Source organism: Narcine bancroftii, chromosome 4 (assembly GCF_036971445.1).
Source record: "Narcine bancroftii isolate sNarBan1 chromosome 4, sNarBan1.hap1, whole genome shotgun sequence".
Classification (NCBI taxonomy): Eukaryota; Metazoa; Chordata; class Chondrichthyes; order Torpediniformes; family Narcinidae; genus Narcine; species Narcine bancroftii.
Window position 1 is genome coordinate 299870543 of NC_091472.1, and position 20384 is coordinate 299890926.

At 42.1% G+C, this 20384-nt stretch overlaps 1 protein-coding gene and 1 long non-coding RNA gene across 16 annotated transcripts in view; one reads left to right on the forward strand and one right to left on the reverse strand.

Moving 5' to 3' along the window:
* The window catches only part of LOC138762153 (myosin-IIIb-like), a 550501-nt gene extending 531470 nt beyond the window's left edge, over nucleotides 1-19031 (reverse strand). Inside the window, exon 1 of one of the 4 annotated variants that reach the window (XM_069935652.1) lies at nucleotides 18919-19031. The gene's annotated coding sequence lies outside the window, so the exon portion shown is untranslated. The other 3 variants (XM_069935655.1, XM_069935654.1, XM_069935653.1) reach the window with 3 other exon arrangements.
* Nucleotides 19032-19080: 49 nt separating this feature from the next.
* LOC138762157 (uncharacterized) overlaps nucleotides 19081-20384 on the forward strand; it is a 105391-nt gene continuing 104087 nt past the window's right edge. For all 12 annotated transcript variants that reach the window (XR_011356785.1, XR_011356788.1, XR_011356789.1 and 9 more), the window contains exon 1: nucleotides 19081-19359. This is a non-coding gene — a long non-coding RNA (uncharacterized lncRNA). The remainder of the gene's footprint in view (nucleotides 19360-20384) is intronic.

Sequence of the window (20384 nt, forward strand, 5' to 3'; positions counted from 1 at the left end):
AACAGCACTTCTTACAGTAAGAACTGGGATGGAAAAGAAGGAAATTGCTCAAAATATTGTTAAGCACTGTGTAGGGGGGTATTTGAAGAAGCTGCATTAGAACAGTTTCCAAAGGAGAAAACTTCAGAGGAAGGAAAGTTGGCTTTGAGAAAATTAGAATTAGAGGGAAAAAGAGAGGCAGAAAGGAAAGCCGAACGGGAAGCAGTGAGGCAGGCAGAAATGGAGGAAAGGGTAGCCGCAAGGGAGGAGAGAGAGAAAGAACGGAAACATGAGCTGGAACTAGCTAAATTGAAGCAGACCCTAACCCAAGGAGAGGAAGAAGCCCAAAATCCACGTGCTGGTCAGGACGAGAGGTTTCTGATCAGTAGAGAAGTGAAGTGAGTTCCTCCATTTGAAGAAGCTGAAATAGACCAGTATTTCCAGCATTTTGAGAAAGTAGCTATAAATTTAAAATGGCCATCAGACCATTGGTCACTCCTGCTACAAAGTGTTCTTAAATGGAAAGCCCAACAGGTGTATTCGTGTCTCACTGTACAACAAGCAGCTGATTACGAATTCGTAAAGCAGGCTATACTCCGATCTTATGAACTAGTACCAGAGGCTTATAGACAAAAGTTCAGGAGTTTAAAAAAGGCAGCAACCCAATTTTACGTGGATTTTGCTTATAGGAGGTTTGTGTGTTTTGATCGGTGATGTGCCGCAATGAAAGTAGAAAATAACTTATTTATTGGAGGAAATCATTGTTTGAGGAGATAAAAAATTGTATTCCTCATGATATTCAAGTGTACTTGGCAGAGAAAAATATAAAAACTTGGCAAGAATTGGCTAAATTAGCCCACGAGTCTAAGTGGACACCAGGGAAAACCATTCAAAGGAGTATTGCTGATAATCCAAGTAGAGTAGAAAGAAAATCTAGAAGAGAGGTTAAAGGAAGAGAAGAGGAGAAATGGGTGAAGGAAAAATTTTCAAGTGTTACTTGCCACTATTGTAAGAAGCCAGGACACACAATAGCAAATTGTCCTATACTGAAAAGGAAGAAAGTGAAAGGGGTGGAACCAACTGCTTGTGTTCAGAGTGAGAGAGTTAGGGATATTTTTAAACCATTCATGACTGAAGGTTTCATTTCGGTTAAAGAAGGATCCAATCAAGTGCCAGTTAAAATCCTACGGGATACTGGTGCAGCCCAATCACTTGTATTAAGCAACGCTTTGAATTTAGTGAGGAGACCAATACTGGAGATGTGAATTTAATTACATGGTTAAGCAGCACCTATACCTTTGCACAGAAGTGATGAAATCAGACTTAGTTAATGGCCCAGTTACAATAGAGATAAGATTCTGTCTAACCAGGAAATTGAAACTGTGCTAGTAAGTTACTTTGTTCAAGATGGAATATTGATGAGAAAGTGGAAACCACAAGTTACACCTGCCAGTGAAAACTGGGCTGTAATAAGGCAAGTTGTAATTCCTAAAACTTATAGGAATGAAATATTAAAGTCATCATGGAGTGAAGAAGATGGTAGAAAAGATAAGAAAACAGTTTTATTGGCCGAAATTAAGAAAGGATGTTGTGAACTTTTGTAGAACCTGTTACACTGGTCAACTGGTGGGCAAGCCTAATCAAGGACCACCAGTGGCACCTTTACAACCCATCCCTGCTTTCGGGAAGCCCTTCTCAAAAGTGATAGTGGATTGTGTTGGTCCATTGCCAAAAACCAAAGCAGGAAATGAATATTTGTTAACACTCATGTGCACAGCTTCAAGATTTCCAGAAGCTATTCTCCTGAGAAACATTAAAGCAAAGACTATTGTGAAGGCTATGCAAAAATTTTTCACACTGTTTGGCCTACCAAGGGAAATTCAATCGGACCAAGGGAGTAATATTATGTCTGGAATATTTCAACAGGCAGAGTATGAATTGGGAGCCCATCAAATTGTGTCATCTGCCTATCATCCTGAAAGTCAAGGGGCCTTGGAAAGGTTCCATTTAACTGTGAACAATATGATGAGGGCTTATTGCGTGGAAAATAAAAAGGATTGGGATGAAGGGATCCATTTGTTATAGTTTGTTGTTAGAGAGGCAACTCAGGAGTCTCTTGGCTTTAGTCCATTTGAGTTGTGTTTGGTCATGAAGTCAAGGGTCCATTACAATTGTTGAAGGAACAGTGGATACATAATGATATACAATCAAATCTGTTGGATTAGGTTTTCAAATTTAAAAACAGATTACATCAGGTTTGCAAGATGGCAAGGAAAAATTTAAAAAATGCTCTGGGAAAAATTAAAAAAGCAAAAATTGGGGACATTAAACCTGGTGACAAAGTATTGGTTTTGTTTCCAATGCAGTCAAACCCTTTGAGAGCTCAGTTTTCAGGACCATATAAAGATGAAATCAAAAATTAACCAGGTCACCTATGTCATTGAGACGCTTGGTCGTCGAAGAGAGACACAGGTCTGTCACGTGAACATGCTTAAACCTTACTTTGAGAAAATGAATGAGGAGGAGACTAGGATTCCAACCAAGGTGCTAGTTATTGAGGAAAGTAAGGAGGAGATAGGTTTCATGGAAGGTCATGGAGCAAACAAAGTGATAAGCCCCAGGCTGGAAAATTCCATAGTTTTGCAAAACTTAGACACCAAGTTAATGCATTTGACTAAATCAGAAAGGGAAGAAATGAAGACATTACTTATGAAATTTAAGGATATATTCCCAGATGTTCCAAGAAGAACTACTGTGGCTTGTCATGATGTGGTGATTGGTGATGCTAAACCTATCAAGCAGCATCCTTACCAAGTTAATCAGGAAAAGAGCAGATTGTTGGATCAAGAGGTGGATTATATGCTCAAAAATGACATCATCTGAAAATCAAGTTCAAATTGGAGTTCACCCTGTGTTCTAGTGCCCAAGCCAGATGGCTCAATTAGGTTTTGCACATATTATAAAAAGGTAAACATGGTGACAAAGACTGACGTGTTCCCTATTCCCAGAATAGATGATTGTATAGATAAGGTGGGGAAGGCTACATTTCTTACAAAGATTGATTTCTTAAAAGGATACTGGTGTGTTCCTTTGACAGAAAAAGGCAGGGAGATTTCTGCATTTGTTACACATTTGGGATTGTAGGAGTATAATGTTATGCCTTTCGGGATGAAATATGCACCTGGCACATTTCAGAGAATAATTAATACAGTAATTCAGGGTTGGGAGCACACAGGAGCCTATATTGATTAATTAGTAATTAGTACAGATACGTGGGAAGAACACATGCTTGAATTAGAGCAGTTATTTCAGAAACTGGTGGAAGCGCACCTCACAGTGAATTCGCACTTTAGTTTGGACATGCCACTGTGATTTATCTGTGGTAGGACAGGACAGGTGGCACCGGTTGGAGTGAAAGTATTAGCTATCACTGCGTTCTCTATCCCCGGTAATAAAAAGAAAGCTCTTCGGAGATTTCGAGGTATGATTGGCTACTATCGTCAATTTGGAAAAAACTTTGCAGAAATTGCACTCCCATTAACAAAACTACTTGGAAAGAAAGAAAAATTTATCTGGTCAGATGCATGCCAGGAAGCGTTTCTGAAGTTAAAGGCCATTTTATCCCATCAGCCTGTACTTGTGTCCCCTAACTTTGAAAAGCCATTCTCTTTAGCCGTGGACGCCAGTGACGAAGCAGTTGGTGCTGTAATGTTACAGAAGGATGGTGATGGAGTAGAACATCCTATTTCGTACAAGTTTAACGACCATCAACAAAATTATTCGACCAATGAGAAGGAGTTATTAGCACTTGTTTTAGCATTGTAACATTTTGATGTGTATATATGTACTGCTCAAAAATCATTAATAATATATACTGATCATAATCCATTAGTTTTTCTGTCTAAAATGAAAAACAAGAATAGATGGTTATTGAACTAGAAATTAATGTTACAAGAGTATGATTTAATTATTACACATATAAAGGGGACAGATAATGTAATAGCAGATTGTTTGTCAAGATGATAATCTGGGTAGATATGAATCTAATCACATACTTACTGTAAAAATGGAGTGTTCATTTTATTTTATGTAATACTTCCATTAATTGTTTAAAATTTGTTCTTGTGGACCAAAATTTTTTTAAGCAGGGGAGGTGTTACAGAGTTCTGTGTTGTGTATTGGTCTATGTGTTGTGTGGTTTTGTGTTGGAAAGTGACAGTTTGCCTTTAAGAGCTAAGGTGAAGGTTGACTGCAGAGAGAGTGGGAGACAGACTGGGCATGTACAGAAGATGATCTAGAAATTTCTAGACTTGGAAGACAAACCACCACTGGGTGTTCTGTGAAGTGGAAGGAGGCCCAAAACACAAGTCATTGTCTGGGAGGCAGTTTAGAACGTTGGGCATTTTAAAAAGGGAGGAACATTCCGAAGGCAGCCAGAAGGATCTGGACCAAGCCATTGTTTCTCTCTCTGTAAGCAACACAAGAAGACCACTTCGAATTTTGTGCTCCCTCTCTCAAAAATCTTTTGGCTTCAGTTTACCAAACAAACTGAATTTTGTTTATGATCTTTACTTCGATTGAAGTCGAAGTTTTGTGACTCTTCTGTGTTTTGTGTCTAAGTTTTTTTTCTGTGGGCTGGTTGGAAATATAATTTCAATTTTGCTTACATATGTTACATTTAGGCTGGGGAATTTATTAGTTTTACACTATTATAGAAATTTGTATATTAACCAGTGGGCATTGTTATAAAAGGGGGGGATTTTGAATTAAAGTTTGAAGGTGAATTTTTGTTAATAAAGAAATTGTTCATCTTTACCCCTGTGTGATATGCCTTCTTTGTGGATGTTGGTTTGATCTTGTAAAATGCCAAATCATTCCCCAATAGAAACGAAACACTCTCTATGGGTAACTTTGAAATTACTCCTACCTACAACAGGTCCTTTAACTAATTCTGAATTTAGCACTATGTTGTGAAGAGATATTGACTCTGCCTCACCTCTAACACCTTTAATCAAAGTTGTGTCCCCTGTGTCAGTCCTTTGATCCAGAGTTAAAACAGTTCTCAACAACAATGACTAAGCAGCCCCAGTATCTCTAAGAATTTTAAATGGAACCTGTGATTCTCCCTCCTTTACTAAACCAAGCCCTCTGATACAAAAGGTTTGAAAACATCCATGACATCCTTACCAGGTTTGGAACATCTGGTCTCCTTAAATTCAACTGTCCAAATACATGCTTCTGGTAAAACCTCCTTTTCTTGTCTCATTTTCAATACTAGACAATTCGCAATAACATGACAAGGTTTCTTTCAAAAATTACATACAAATCCATAAATTCTGTCCTTTCCCACCTTACCTTCATCTTTTTTTTTAAAAACATTCTCTCCAGGCTTAATTTCAGGTTTACAATTCTGTTCCATATTAATCTTCTGAACAGGTTTATTCATCTGTTCCACATTAACTCTCTGAAAATGCCTGCTTTTCTGGAATGTATTTTTGTGAATTAGAGCAAATTTGTCCACTGATCTAGCCACCTGTTGCCATCCAGGTACAAGTTAATCTCCCTTGCGACACACCTTTTAATTTCCTCTATTAATATCAATTCTCTCAATCTGTCAAAATCATTATTTATTCCTTTTGAGGCGCACCACCGGTCAAAAAATACAGATTTCTTCAGAGTAAAATCCATACAAGATTGATTCCATGTTTTCACCAAACTCCTAAATTTTTGTCTATATGCTTCTGAAACCAACTCATAAGCTTTCAATACTGCTTGTTTAACAGTATCATAATTTGTCACTTTTTCTGCAGTCAAGTTAGAATATGCAATTTGTGCTTTTCCCTTCAATACACTTTGAAGCATTAGAGGCCACTTTTCTTTTGGCCATCTTGAGCTCTCAGCAACCTTTTCAAAAAGCTGAAAATGTTTTAAAGTTTTGGTGTGACCTGCTCTAACAAACCTTTCCCAATTTATCTCCCAAACACCTCTATATACTCTGTCACGTGATTTTTTTTAATTTTAATTTTCAAGATACAGCACTGACACAGGCCCTTCTGACCCATGAGCACTTGTTGCCCAAATACACTAATTAACCTACAAACCCACACATTTGTGGAAGGTGGGAAGTAACCAGAGCACCTGGAAGAGTTGATAAACAAATGGTTATCAATGGCAGTCAGACCATTAACAGGTTTATGCAACTAAATACTTACCCCTCCCCACCTATCTGACACTGTAAACCAAATTGCCCAATATTGGGTATTTTCTACCACTGACTTAAAGTCAGCATACCACCAGCTCCCTATCTGCCCAGAGGACTGTTAGTACACCACATTTTAGGATCTCCCTGGGGTTCACCAACAGAATATTTGTCTTCCAGAGGGAGATGGACTGAATGGTGGATGAGCATGTCACTATCTGTATCCACGATCTGCAAGACCATGATGCAAACCTCCAGAAATTCCTCCAGACAGCCAAAAGCCTTAACCTTACCTACAACAAAGATAAATGATTCTGCGCATCACACCTGGCTATACTCGGTTGCGTTGTGGAGAATGGAGTTACTGGCCATGATCCCAACTGCATGCGCCACCTGTTGGAGCTCCCACTTCTCCATAGCCTCAAGGCCCTGAAAAGATGCCTGGGGATTTTCCTCCTATTATGACCAGTGGGTCCCCAATTATGCAGTTTATGCCCTCCCCCTTGTAAATGCCACCTCCTTCCCCTGTCGGCAGAGGCCCGCAAGGCCTTCAGCCACATCAAAGGCGATATTGCCAAGGCCACGATGCAGGCTGTAGATGTATCTATTCCATTCCAGGTGGAGAGGAATGCGTCCGACTTTGCCCTGGCTGCCACACTTAACCAGGCAGGCAGACTTGTAGCATTTTTCTCACACATCCTCCAAGGCCCGAAGATCAGGCATCCATCGAGAAGGAGGCCCAGGCCATCGTTGAGGCAGAATGGAGGCTGAAGGCACCATCTTTCTGGCAAACAATTTACCCTGACTGACCAACGTGCAGATGCTTTCATGTTCAATAATAAACAGCGGGGTAAAATCAAGAATGATAATATTCTGAGTTGGAGAATCTGACTCTCAATCAACAACTATGACATTTTGTACTGGTTTGAAAAACTCAACAAGCTTTTGGATGCCCTGTCCTAACAGACTTGCACCAGTGCACAGACTAACTGTTCACAAGCCCTCCACGATCTCTGCCACCCCAGGGTCACCAGGTTCTTTCATTTCTTCAAAGACCACAACCTCCCCTATTCAGATGAGGACATCAGGATAATGACCAAAAATTGCCAAGTCTGTGCAGAGTGAAAACCACACTGGAGAGGTTGCACCTGATTAAGGCCACCCACCCCTTTGAGCACCTGAGCATAAATTTCAAGGGGCCCTTGCCCTCTTCAAACCACAATGTGTACTTCCTCAACATCATTGATGAGTACTCACATTTCTCCTTTGCCATTCCCTGCCCGGACATGACCACTCCCACAGTCATTAAAGCCTTGCACAACCTCGTTACCCTATGTGGGTACCCCTGCTATATTCAATGCTGTACCAATATATGCTGGCCAAAGTTATCACCATGAGCAGGACCATGAGCTATAATCCACGAGGAAACAGTCAGGTAGAAAGGAAGAAAACCACCATCTGGAAGGCTGTCCTCCTGGCCTTGAGGTCAAAAGGCCTACCTCTCTCCCACTGGCAAGAGGTCCTCCCTGAAGCACTCAACACAATCAGAAATCTCCTGTGTAACACCACCCCTCGTGAAAGGTTGTTTCCCTTCCCCAGGAATTCTGCATCGGGAACCACGTTGCCATCCTGGTTGACTTCCCTAGGGCCAGACATGCTCCATAAACATGAGAAGTGTGATCACACATTAGGGTTGAGAAGGTCCACCTCCTCCATGCCAACCCCAATACACCTATGTGGCATACCCAGATGGGTGCAAGGACGCTGTGTCTGCCCAGCATCTGATGCACATGGGTGACCATGGGACTCTGGCTAACCAATACATCCATCACTCCACGACATACCACGTCACCCTACCCCAGCCCCCGCCCCAATTGTCTCAGTTCAGTCACCAGACACCTCACCCACTGACAACAACCAGACGGTCCAGGAATCAACAGCTGAACCACAGCCGGAGCTATGACTGTCGCATTGGTGGACAAGACCACCTGACAGACTGAATTTGTGATGGACATGGAACCCACTTCACCCCATCTAACCTCTTTTTAAAAGAGAGGCTGAATGTGTTGGAAACCTGTTAATATTATTTGTATATGCATGGCTGGCCCACCCCTTGCTGATTGTACCTGTGGCTCCTCCCTCTTGATTCCCTAATAAAAGCAGCAACGCCATACCTCTCTCCCAGAACAAGCTCCGGTCTCGGATCAGCAATATGAGATGTGCCTTCTGTTTATAGTATTAAAAGCCTATCAGTCAGGTAACTTCTAGTCTTTGCAGTTAATGATAGCTCATCAAGCTGAGTACAGGGTTAATGGTCAATTATTTAAGAGTGTGGATAATCAGAGGGACCTTTGGGTGCAAATCCATACATCCTCAAGGTCGCCGCACAGGTTGATAGGATAGTTAGGGTAGTCTTGTGGAATTCATTAATGGGGGTTGTATTCAGGAATAGAGGGGTCATGTTACAACTCTACAAATCTTTGTTAAGACTACATTTAGATTTTTGTATTCAGTTCTGGTCACCTCATTATAGGAAGGATGTGGAAGCTCTGGAGAGGGTGCAGATGAGATTTACCAGGATGCTGGCTGGATTGGGAAACAAGTCTGATAAGGCAAGGTTAGCAGAGATGGGACTTTTCTCTTTGGAATGCAGTAAAATAATAGGGGCCTACGAGGCTATGAGGGGCATAGATAGGGTGGACAGCCAGCACCTATTTCCAGGGGCAGGATCAGCAAACTCCAGAGTTTGGGAAATTTAGGGGGGTACATCAGGGATGTTTTTTTAATATATATACACATACACACAGAATTGTGAGTGCCTGGAATGCTTTGCTGGGATGGTGGTGGAGGCGGAATCATTGAGAACATTTAAGAAAGTCATGGAGGCTGGGGGGAGGTGGGGGGAAGTGGTCGTGAGTTGGCAGGTGGAGTTCTCAAATGTGCTCAGGAAAACTCCTTCAATGAAAAATATTTTGATGCAGTAAAATAAGAAATTAATTGCAGGAATTGGTTCTACTGCCCGAAGTAAAACAGTTGACAATATAACCATATAACAGTTTATAGCATGGAAACAGGCCATCTCGGCCCTTCAAGTCCATGCCAGTTTACTCAAACAACTCCGCTAGCTCCCCCCACCTATTCTCCGCCCATTACCCTCTAACCCCCTCTTATCCATGTATATATCCAGCCTCCTCTTAAATGAAAGAATTGACTCTGCCTCAACTATTTCCTCTGGAAGATTATTCCATTCAGCCACCACTCTCTGAGTGAAGAAGCATCCTCTAATATTTCTCCTAACATTTTGTCCCCTTACCCTCAACTTGTGTCCTCTTGTTTCAACCTCCCCTGCTCTCAGGGAGAAGAGTCTACTTGCACCTAGTCTATCTATTCCCTTCATAATTTTAAATCAAATCCCCTCTCAACCGTCTACGTTCCAAGGAATGAAGTCCTAAACTCTTCAATTTTTCTCTGTACTCTAGGTATTTTAAGCCAGGCAACACCCTTGTAAATCTTCTCTGCACCCTCTCCACCTTATCTAGATCCTTCCTATAATTTGGAGACCAGAACTGAACACAATACTCCAAACTTGGCCTCACCAACGCCTTAAACAGTCACAGCATCACTTCCCAGCTCCTATACTCTATGCTATGATTTATGATGGCCAGCATACCAAATCCCTTCTTAACCACTCTGTCAACATGAGAACCCATATTCAAGGAACCCTGCACCATAACTCCAAGATTTCTTTGTACTTGTACATTCCCCAATGTTCTCCCCTTTACTACATGTCCTATTTTGATTTTTTTACTGAAATGAAACACCTCACATTTCTCTACATTAAATTCCACCTCCCATCTTTCAGCCCAACTTTCCAGACAAACCAAATCACTCTGTAATCCCTGAAAACCTTTTTCGCTATCCACCACTCCCCCTATTTTTGTATCAGCTGCGTATTTAATTACTCAGTTAACCACTCCATCAACTAAATTATTAATATAAATTATGAACAACAGGGGACCTAACACCGATCCTTGAGGTACTCTGCTCATTACAGGCTTTGATTCTGACAGACAGTTGTCCACCATGACCCTCTGCTAGCTCTCTTCCAGCCACCTTTGGACCCATCTTACTATTTCTCTATTAATCCCTAGTGACTGAACCTTTATTACTAACCTTTCATGTGGAACCTATCAACAGCTTTGCTAAAATCCAGATAGACTACATTAACTTGCCTACCTTCATCCACTTTTCTTCTCACTTCTTCAAAAAACAACAAGGTTCATCAAACATGATTTCCCCTTCACAAACCCATGCTGGGTGCTCCTGATCAATCCCTGCTTATCTAGATAGTTATACACACCATCTCTAAGAATACCCTCCATAACTTTCCCTACCACCAAAGTCAAGCTTACAGGCCTATAATTACTTGGCCGACACCTCGTGCTTTTTTTAAAGCAATGGAACTACATTAGCAACCCTCCAAGCCCGTGGCACCACACCCCTCTTCCAGTGATCTTTGAAAAAGATAACTTTCAGTGCCTCCGCTATTTGCTCCCTGACCTTCCTTAATGTCCTGGGGAAAATTCCATCAGGACCAGGAGACTTATCCACTTTTACTGACCCTAGAAGCTCCAAAACCCTCTCTTTACTAATCCCAATCTTTTCCATAAATAAGCCATTTGCCTCACTTATCTCACATAGTCCAATGTCCTTTTCCTTCATATTCACAGATGAGAAAAAAAATCATATATCTTTCCCATCTGATACGGTTCCTCATACAGTTCACCACTCACATTTTTCAGTGGTCCTATTCTATCCTTAACCCTCCTTTTACTATTCATATATCTGTAAAAACCTTTAGGATTCACTTTTACCTTATCAGCTATTGATACCTCATACCTTCTTTTTGCCTTTCTAATTTCCTTCTTCTGGTCTTTTTCTGCATTCTGTGTAATAATCGTACATCTTATCCATTTTTGCTTCTTAAATTTAGTAAATGCCCCCCTCTTATCCCAAACCAACTTCCTTATTTTTCCAGAAAACCACGGTTCCCTTAGGCTTTTGGCCTTGCCTTTCGAACTGTAAAGATCCTGTACTCTCAATATTTCTTCTTTAAATACCCTCCTAATCTCCTCTACATCCTTTCCAAAAAAAGATCAGCCCATATAATTTTCTGTAAATCCCCTCTCATTTCTTCAAATCTCGCTTTCCCCACTTGAAGACCTTCAACCTCAGACCTGACATATTTCTTTCCATATTTAAGTTGAAGCTAATGGACCCATGATCACTGGATCCAAAGTTTTCACCAAGGCACACTTCCATTGCCTGCCCTATTCCGTTCCCTAACAATGGATCTAACACTGCTTCCCCTCTGGTAGGCTCTTCAACATACTGCTGTAAAAAGCAATCCTACACACACTGTACAAAGACTAAGCCATCCTGCCCTCTCACTGATTGTGTTTCCCAATCAATGTTAGGAAAATTGAAATCCCCAACTATCACAACCCTGTTTTCTACTACACATCTCAGTTATTTCCCTGCACATTTGCTCTTCCAGTTCCCCATCCTCTTTTAGCGCCCTATAATATACCCCTATATTTCTTATTTTTTAATGCAACCCACAGAGCCTCAAGCGATGAGACCTCCAGTCTATCCTGCCTCAGCACCGCTATAATACCGAGCAACGCCACACCTCCCCCTCATACCCCGCCAATTTCATCACGTCTAAAGCAGCGAAATCCTGGAATATTCAGCTGCCAGTCACAACCTTCCTTCAACCATGTCTCACTAATTGCTATTATATCATAACGCCACGTGTCAATCCACACCATTAGTTCATCTACCTTTTTTACCACACTCCTTGCATTGAAATAAATGCATCTCACAGATCTTCTACCTTTAACTTTCTGCCTCTCACCCTCTCTCCAATTGTTACTATGGTCACTATTTATTACCTGCCACTGTTCCACTTCCAGATTGTGTGAAAAAGCCTTTTTTCTTTGCCTAAAGACTCTGTTCTTGCTCTCCTCCCTGACATGAACCCTTGTTCCCAACCTTACTAGTTTAAAGCCCTAGCAAACTCTCCTGCCAGGAGACTGGTACCTCTGGGATTTAGATGTAACCCATCCTTACAGTATAGATCCCATCTCCCCCAGAACATTTGGGGAGCAGTGATCATTAGGATTGGATTAATAATGGAAGGGTCAATCAAAGTAAAACATGACTGGATGTGAGTGTGCAGGATAAAATTTCAGAATTTTTAGTTGTTACAAATCCATTTGAAAAAGACAGTGCAGATGTCAGCACTATAGATGACAACAATGTGGATAATAAAATAATTGCACGAGAATATGGGTTGGTAGAACAATCAACAAGTAACAGATGAAATTTAATACAATAAAGTATGAAGTAATGTGCACTAGCAGAAAGCACGAGAAACATTATAGGTTTAATTATATTGTTCTTAAGAGGCACGGGAATAGATGGGAACGTGCATTCAATCTCATTAATCTTCAAAGTGGCCGGAAAATTAGAACATGGATTATAAAGCAAATGGTATGCTGAACTCCATAAACAGAGGCAGAAACAGATATTATATGGCAGCTTCATTTTTTTTTTTTTAAAATGGTTAGGCCACAAATCATCATTACATTTCCCAGAAGTTAAGTGCCTACTGACACTTATGGCTCCAAGAATGAGGGGGTTCAGCTGCAAAGATGGATTGTAAAAATGAGGAATATTCTATTAGAATCAAACAGTCTCTTCAATCCATTAACAAGCACCCATTTACACCAATCTCAATTTTTATTTCTATCAACTATGCCAACCCTGCTTCTACCCCAGATCCTACCAATCATCTATACGCCATAGCAACTTATGATAGCCATTTAGTTTACAAACCCACACATCTTTGAGATGTGGGAGGACACTGGAGCACCTGAAGAAAATCCATGCAGTCACAGCAAGAATATGCAAACTCCACACAGGCAGCAGAGTCAGAATTAAACCACAGTCACTGGAGTTGTTAAGATGCAGCTCTTCTACTACCACCTATGCCCCTGTTTGAAGCAAAGAAAAATGAGAGGATATTTAAAAGAGTACAGGGTTATGATGTATTTAGATGGCTGCTCATATGAATCTATAGATCATAGTCTGGGGCTTACATTTAAGATAGACACCTGGGGGTCCATTAGAGTGCAATTGTACTCTAGAACTCACTGCTCATAAGAGTGAAAGAAACCAGTCATCCAGGATTTATTAGACAGGTATTTGAGAAAAAACATTTTGCTGGATTAGAAGCAGAGAATGGGAATTAATTAAATAGGACTGTTCTACAAAGAAGAGATTCAATGGGCCAAATGAAGGCCTCTGTGATTTTATTGTTACTGCCATACATTGAAAAATATGGAAGTTTGAGAAAAATAGTGCAATTTAATATTTAGTTAAAAATATTTATTTTATTCAACCTACCTCCAAACATATATGCTGGGCTCAGGTTACAGATGAACTGCAGTTACTTTGGTCCAAAATGACAAAATTTACAACAATCGAACCTACAATATGTAGTATTTGTACCTTTGTGAATTCTGTGTTAACAACAGAAAACAAATGGATTTTACTTACTTCAATTCATTTTTTTTCACCTCTGAATTACATCTCCAAGGTAACTGGTAACTCAGGATGATTAATTGTTGATCTCACTAATAAATTATTCACATCCTATTGTGAACCTTTTTAAACTATTCAAAAAATCTAATTAACCTAATAACAAAGCACATTTGTACACATTAGTGAACATTTATTTTATGGAATTTAAAGTGCAAAAATCATGTCTACTCATACCAATGAGTATGTATCTATCATTTAACTTACAAAAGGACTAAAACAAACAAAACTTTTAGATCAGAACTTTCTTTAAAATAAATAATCAATACAATTGCCCTGAAGAATTTTTTTTTAATTTTTAAACTGAAGAGTGGTTAACTTGTACTTCCTGCTTGCAAGCATCATCCCAAAAAAATGACAGAAGTCAAAGTTCTGATTTCTCTGTACAGTATAAACATTGTTAGAGGAAGACGCACACAATCTACCGAAGGACCTCAGTGGGTCTAGCAGCATCAGTGGAAGAAAAAGAAAGACTTTTCAGACCAGAACTCCCCTTCAAGAGATGAACAATGATGAAGAATCCAGCCTAAACTTAACAATTCTTTTTCTTCCACTGATGCTACTCCACTGGCTGAGTTCCTCTAGTAATCATGTTCCAGATTCCAGCATCTGCAGTCTCTCATGTGTCTCCACAAACACAGAATCAGAAAGCATTTTAGCTCAATGTACTTGAATTTTTAGTCAGCTGAAAACCGAAAGCCACTGACTTTTTTTTAATAACTTCAGAACTACTTGCATTATTTTCTTCCATAAAAATAGCAATGGTACATCACATCTTTAGAAGCTACCTTAGTCATTGATAAAGATATTGTTTAAAATAGTTAAAATGCTTCTGTTATAATGTAATTAAAAATTCTCACTTGGTCCCTACCTTTCATTTCACAAACTTCCAGATTCATTCTTTGATGCTTCTTCCAGCCATGGTTATCCTGTCATGAGCTTCACCTTGCTCTCTGCACTCCTTTCTTCTTTTTGCAGTTACCACTATTTCCGTGATCCCCTTGTTCGTTCTTTAATCTCCACTGTGATGTAACACTAGTGGTGGGATATCGAGCAGACCGACGAATCACAGGGCGGGACTTCCACATCTTGGAGAGAGATGCTCAGAACTAACAGGGACAAGCCTGCGCATATAGATGTTCACTAAGTGTATGATAAAATAAAGCAAGCTATGAATGCGACTCCAGGCTCAAGATCATTTTTGATCCCATCATGACATCCACCAACCAACCTCTTCAACTCTCCATCTCAGCACTTTTCATTGCAACCTGAAGAGGTCTAACACCAGTCCATAAACAACTCCAGCAGGCGAACCAATTTTACATGTAAAATCGTCCACTCAGGGTCGGCACCAAGGGGGTAGGGCATCTGCAGGCATTGCCCCCCCCCCATACACTCATGGCCATCACTCGCCGTCAGACTTGGCCCCGCCCGTATCACTAGCACGCGTCAAGCATCACTAGCTTGACACACACTAGTGGCTCTTCAAGCAATAAAAGCAGCGCTTTTGTTTGCTACGGAGGGACAGAAGCCTAACGTTTGTCAGCAGGTAGGTGCTAGCAAGTTTAGAAACTGTGCCCACCCATCTCACTAATGCCCCTCTCTAACACTCTTGTTCTGGCTTTGACCCTGAGTCCACTGCATTCATTATTTTTGATATGGCCTCCTCGACATCAGTGAGATGAAGTGAAGACTAGGCGCTCACTCTGCTGATCACCAGCCCTGACATTGCATGCCACTTGATCAATTGATGCTACCCATTTTAATTCCTCTCCACATTCCTACAGTCACTTGTCTGTCCTCATCCTCTGCCATTATCAAGAGCATTCCAAACACAAAGTTAAAAATATCACCTCGTATTCTTCTTGGGGAGCCTGCAACCCAATGAGGCATGAACATTAATTTCTCCAATTTAAAGTAACCCACACCCTTTTTATCCACCTAGGTTCTCACACATATTCACCCTTCATTCCTAAAATGAATAGGGACCTGCGAGATGCAAAATTAGGACAAGGTGAACCCTATCCACGTTTTGGGCAAGAGGAGTCAAGAGCAGAATTACAGGAAATGCAGTTGAGTTGAGAACTCTATAGTAGTAGAGGGAAACCTATGATAGAGGAAAAAAGGATCCTAAAAGCACCAAACCAAGCTGTTTCAAGTACCCAAAGAGTATGTGCCGTTCAGAGAGTAAATATTAACCATCGAACTGTGACAGAGTATCTAGATTTTTGTGAGATACATTGGGAAAGGTTTGTTAAAGTAGGTTACACACAAACACTTTAAAATAGATCTTATTTAAAATACTAGAGCTCTGCCCCATGCTAGACATGTCAGGGCCAACAGTCTTTGCAAGAGCTTTTGGAGAGTGCCCGAGACTTCATTCATGGATTATTGTCTACAAAAAGACAACAGATGAAAGATCTTGTTGGAGATGCAGATTGTCTGGAGCTGTTCTAAAAGAGTCTTGTGGTTTTTCAAGCAGAGAGTGTCAAACAGGCTAAGAGAGAGAGATCAGTTCCACAGTTGCAGTTGAGGCTGCAAAAAAAATGGCAAGCTTGTTAAAAGACCCCATTTTGAAGACAGGTTGAGAGTTCAGAGTTCAGCCTGTTCAAAACACTTTTAGTCCTTACAAAAGGAAATGGCTGGCTAGAGTGTTTCTCCTGAAATAAGGGAAACAAAAGGAACTCAGCGGTGACCTGGAAGAAGAGATTATCATTTGGAAAACCCATGATGGGAAAAGTTTCTTCAGCAAGATAATGAAGTGACTGACTGGAGGAAATCAGTTTGTGTGTGTCCAATGAGCAACAAATTTCTCTCTGAAACCAACAAGAACATCCCTGAGCAGTAGCCATTTAACTTTAAGCACAATAAGAATTGCCTGATACCAGTGAACTTGGAGAAGTGAGGTGATTGATTGGACTGTGAAACAAAGAACTTTCCTGAACATATACACATTACATACATGTGTGCTTAGAATTAGAAGGGGGTTAAGTTAATAGTAACAAGTTTAAGATTGATCTTGTTATGATGTTTAAAGAAAATTAAAAGCAACTTTCATTTAAGTAACCATTGCCTTGGTGAATTTCTATTGCTGCTGGGTTTTGGAGACTTCTGGGCTCGTAAAAGGAGAAAAATTACATAATGTTTTGAATTTTATTTTAGAAACCTGTTGAATCAAAATATATCCTAGAAGAAAATGGCAGCTTTCTTGTATACACTTGTTTCACTACAGTTATAGATCTCAAAATTGTTCAGAACTTTCTGCCATTGAGGACCAATTTTAAATTTATGCAGTTGAGTACTGCAAAAACTAACCTCATTCATCTCTATCAATTTACATCTGTTTCAAATATGCTATCAATAACTTCAAAGACGACGTTACTTGACTGATAGGTTTTTATATTACCATTAACAGAAGGTACATCTTGTGTGGCGGAGCTTGTTTTAAGGGTGGGGTTATGACATTAGGGGAATCAAGGGGGAAGAGCCACAGGTACAATCAGCAAGGGGTGAGCCAGCCATACACATTCAAAGAGCATTAACAGTGGTTCCACCACAGTTCCAAATAAATCAGTTGCGATTCTTTACCTTTTCCTAGTGCCCTACAACACTTCTGTAACTTGGGAAAATCAGTCTCCATCCTTCACATTGACTTATTCTCCACAAGTCTCTGTCCCAACTTAAAGCATACTCAACTGTGGGTGCATTCAATAATCACATCGACGTGATGGAATGATTAATTACCAAAAACCTGAGCATTATTGATAGACTACTTGTCTCTTCAATCTTCATTCTGAGGTGCCTGCAAGCTCACACCAAGACAGAAGAGCAACTTGTCCGTGAGCTACTCTTTGCAGACGATGCCGCTTTAGTTGCCCATTCAGAGCCAGCTCTTCAGCACTTGATGTCCTGTTTTGCGGAAACTGCCAAAATGTTTGGCCTGGAAGTCAGCCTGAAGAAAACTGAGGTCCTCCATCAGCCAGCTCCCCACCATGACTACCAGCCCCCCCACATCTCCATCGGGCACACAAAACGGTCAACCAGTTTACCTATCTCGGCTGCACCATTTCATCAGATGCAAGGATCGACAACGAGATAGACAACAGACTCGCCAAGGCAAATAGCGCTTTTGGAAGACTACACAAAAGAGTCTGGAAAAACAACCAACTGAAAAACCTCACAAAGATAAGCGTATACAGAGCCGTTGTCATACCCACACTCCTGTTCGGCTCCGAATCATGGGTCCTCTACCGGCATCACCTACGGCTCCTAGAACGCTTCCACCAGCGTTGTCTCCGCTCCATCCTCAACATCCATTGGATCGACTTCATCCCTAACATCGAAGTACTCGAGATGGCAGAGGCCGACAGCATCGAATTCACGCTGTTGAAGATCCAAATGCTAGGGAGGGAGGGGCGGGGGGCGGGGGAGGGAGGGAGGGGCGGGGGAGGGAGGGAGGGGCGGGGGAGGGAGGGAGGGGCGGGGGAGGGAGGGGCGGGGGAGGGAGGGAGGGGAGGGAGGGGCGGGGGAGGGAGGGGAGGGAGGGGCGGGGGAGGGAGGGGAGGGAGGGGCGGGGGAGGGAGGGAGGGGAGGGAGGGGCGGGGGAGGGAGGGAGGGGAGGGGCGGGGGAGGGAGGGGAGAGAGGGGCGGGGGAGGGAGGGGAGGGAGGGGCGGGGGAGGGGCGGGGGAGGGAGGGGCGGGGGAGGGGCGGGGGAGGGAGGGGAGGGAGGGGAGGGAGGGGAGGGAGGGGAGGGAGGGGCGGGGGAGGGAGGGGAGGGAGGGGCGGGGGAGGGAGGGGAGGGAGGGGCGGGGGAGGGAGGGGCGGGGGGAGGGAGGGGAGGGAGGGGCGGGGGAGGGAGGGGCGGGGGAGGGAGGGGCGGGGGAGGGAGGGGCGGGGGAGGGAGGGGCGGGGGAGGGAGGGGCGGGGGAGGGAGGGGCGGGGGAGGGGCGGGGGAGGGAGGGGAGAGACTCCTTGAATTGAAGGGCGAGGTCGGCGACCTCAGGTGGATGAAAAGTTGCACTTGGGCCAGGTGGAAGCAACCCCGACAGATCCTTTACCCTCTTCTGTAACTTACCCTCTTCTGGTGGCTTCTTGCTGGCCAGTCTCGACATTTAAACAAACAAGCGGTCTCGGAAGGAAGAGCGCGTGGGAAATCCGAGCATCGCTCGCCGCCTCTGTGAGGGGGGGGCGGGGGCGGGGGGGTTGACGCCGACGTGTGCGCGTGCGCAATGGCGCGGGGGCGGGGACGGGCGCGGATCCCAACGGTGGTCCGTTCCATTTGATCACTCTCCAGGCGCTCAATAATTTACCAGAACGTGACGCGTCTTGTCATTCAACGAGGGATTCTGCAAACTGCGATAAATAAATAATACTGGTGGTTTTTAAAAAGACAAAGAAACCCCGGGGTGGGGGGTTGAATCGGGCGGTTTTATCAGGACTGCTTTAGTCACTATTTGAATACTGGAGGAATTCAGCAGGTCACGCAGCCATTGGGAGTCGACGTTGTTATCCACAGGTGCGCGAAAGTTTAAAGTCAGTATTGTTTTAAGTGCATGAAGATCATTTCAAGCTTTTTACATGACATGGGCGTTTCTTTTTGCCATCGTCATTAGTGGCGAGAAGATTGTATATTGTGTATTTTACACTTTGAGGTTACACATATTTTGGGACCTGTGAAGAAGTCAAAAGACAAAACTGCATAGAATTACTAATTATTTATTTATCCTTTTTTTTTGTTATTGGTTGTGTTGAATAATTATAGTATTAACTTCTATTTTATTGGCTTTGTGAAAGTTCCTTAGATAGGAAAATATTTGACGACAATTCGGATCAGTGTGGTTTTCTGTTACTGTTCTGTTAGGTTTGTGTTAAGCAATGAATGAAGCATCCCATCTCTGTGTGCAGTGTATTTCTCAATCAAGAAGATTGGCGACCAGGATCAGAATGAAGCTCCTCACTGCTCCAAACGTTGGGGGTGAAGATTTAAAGAGGAAACGCAGGATTGCCCCCACAAGTTCAGTCACTGAGAACAAAGACAAGACTCAAATTGGCCAAGGCACAGTTTGGAAAGTTTATGCACTCTGAAGAAGATTGGTATAACTATGTCGAAAGAATTGGTCATCACTGTCTTTCCCATAATATTACTGAGATGTCGCCTTTGAACCAAAAATGGACGCTGTTTCTAAGCCAAATGGGAAGCAAGACAGTTCAACTGATAAAATTCCTGAAAGAACTTTTGCAGAGTTGTGTGCTATAATAGGGCACATCTAAGTCCCAAAACCTCTGTTCTGGCAGGAAGACCATGATTTCATTTCAGAAAACAAAGTTTCTGTAAAGTCACTGTGGTCATGAAGTCTCTGCTTCGGCATAGCTCTTGCATTTCAAGAGATGTCTTGTGAGATGTTAATGTCTGTTTGTGAAGTGACCTACACTCAACCACCCAACAATCTCTCTTTTAAAAACATATTTATATATAATATAACCCATAACAACGGGCAAATAGGTTAGCAAATTTTTGGCTGAATGATGTAATCTGTCACA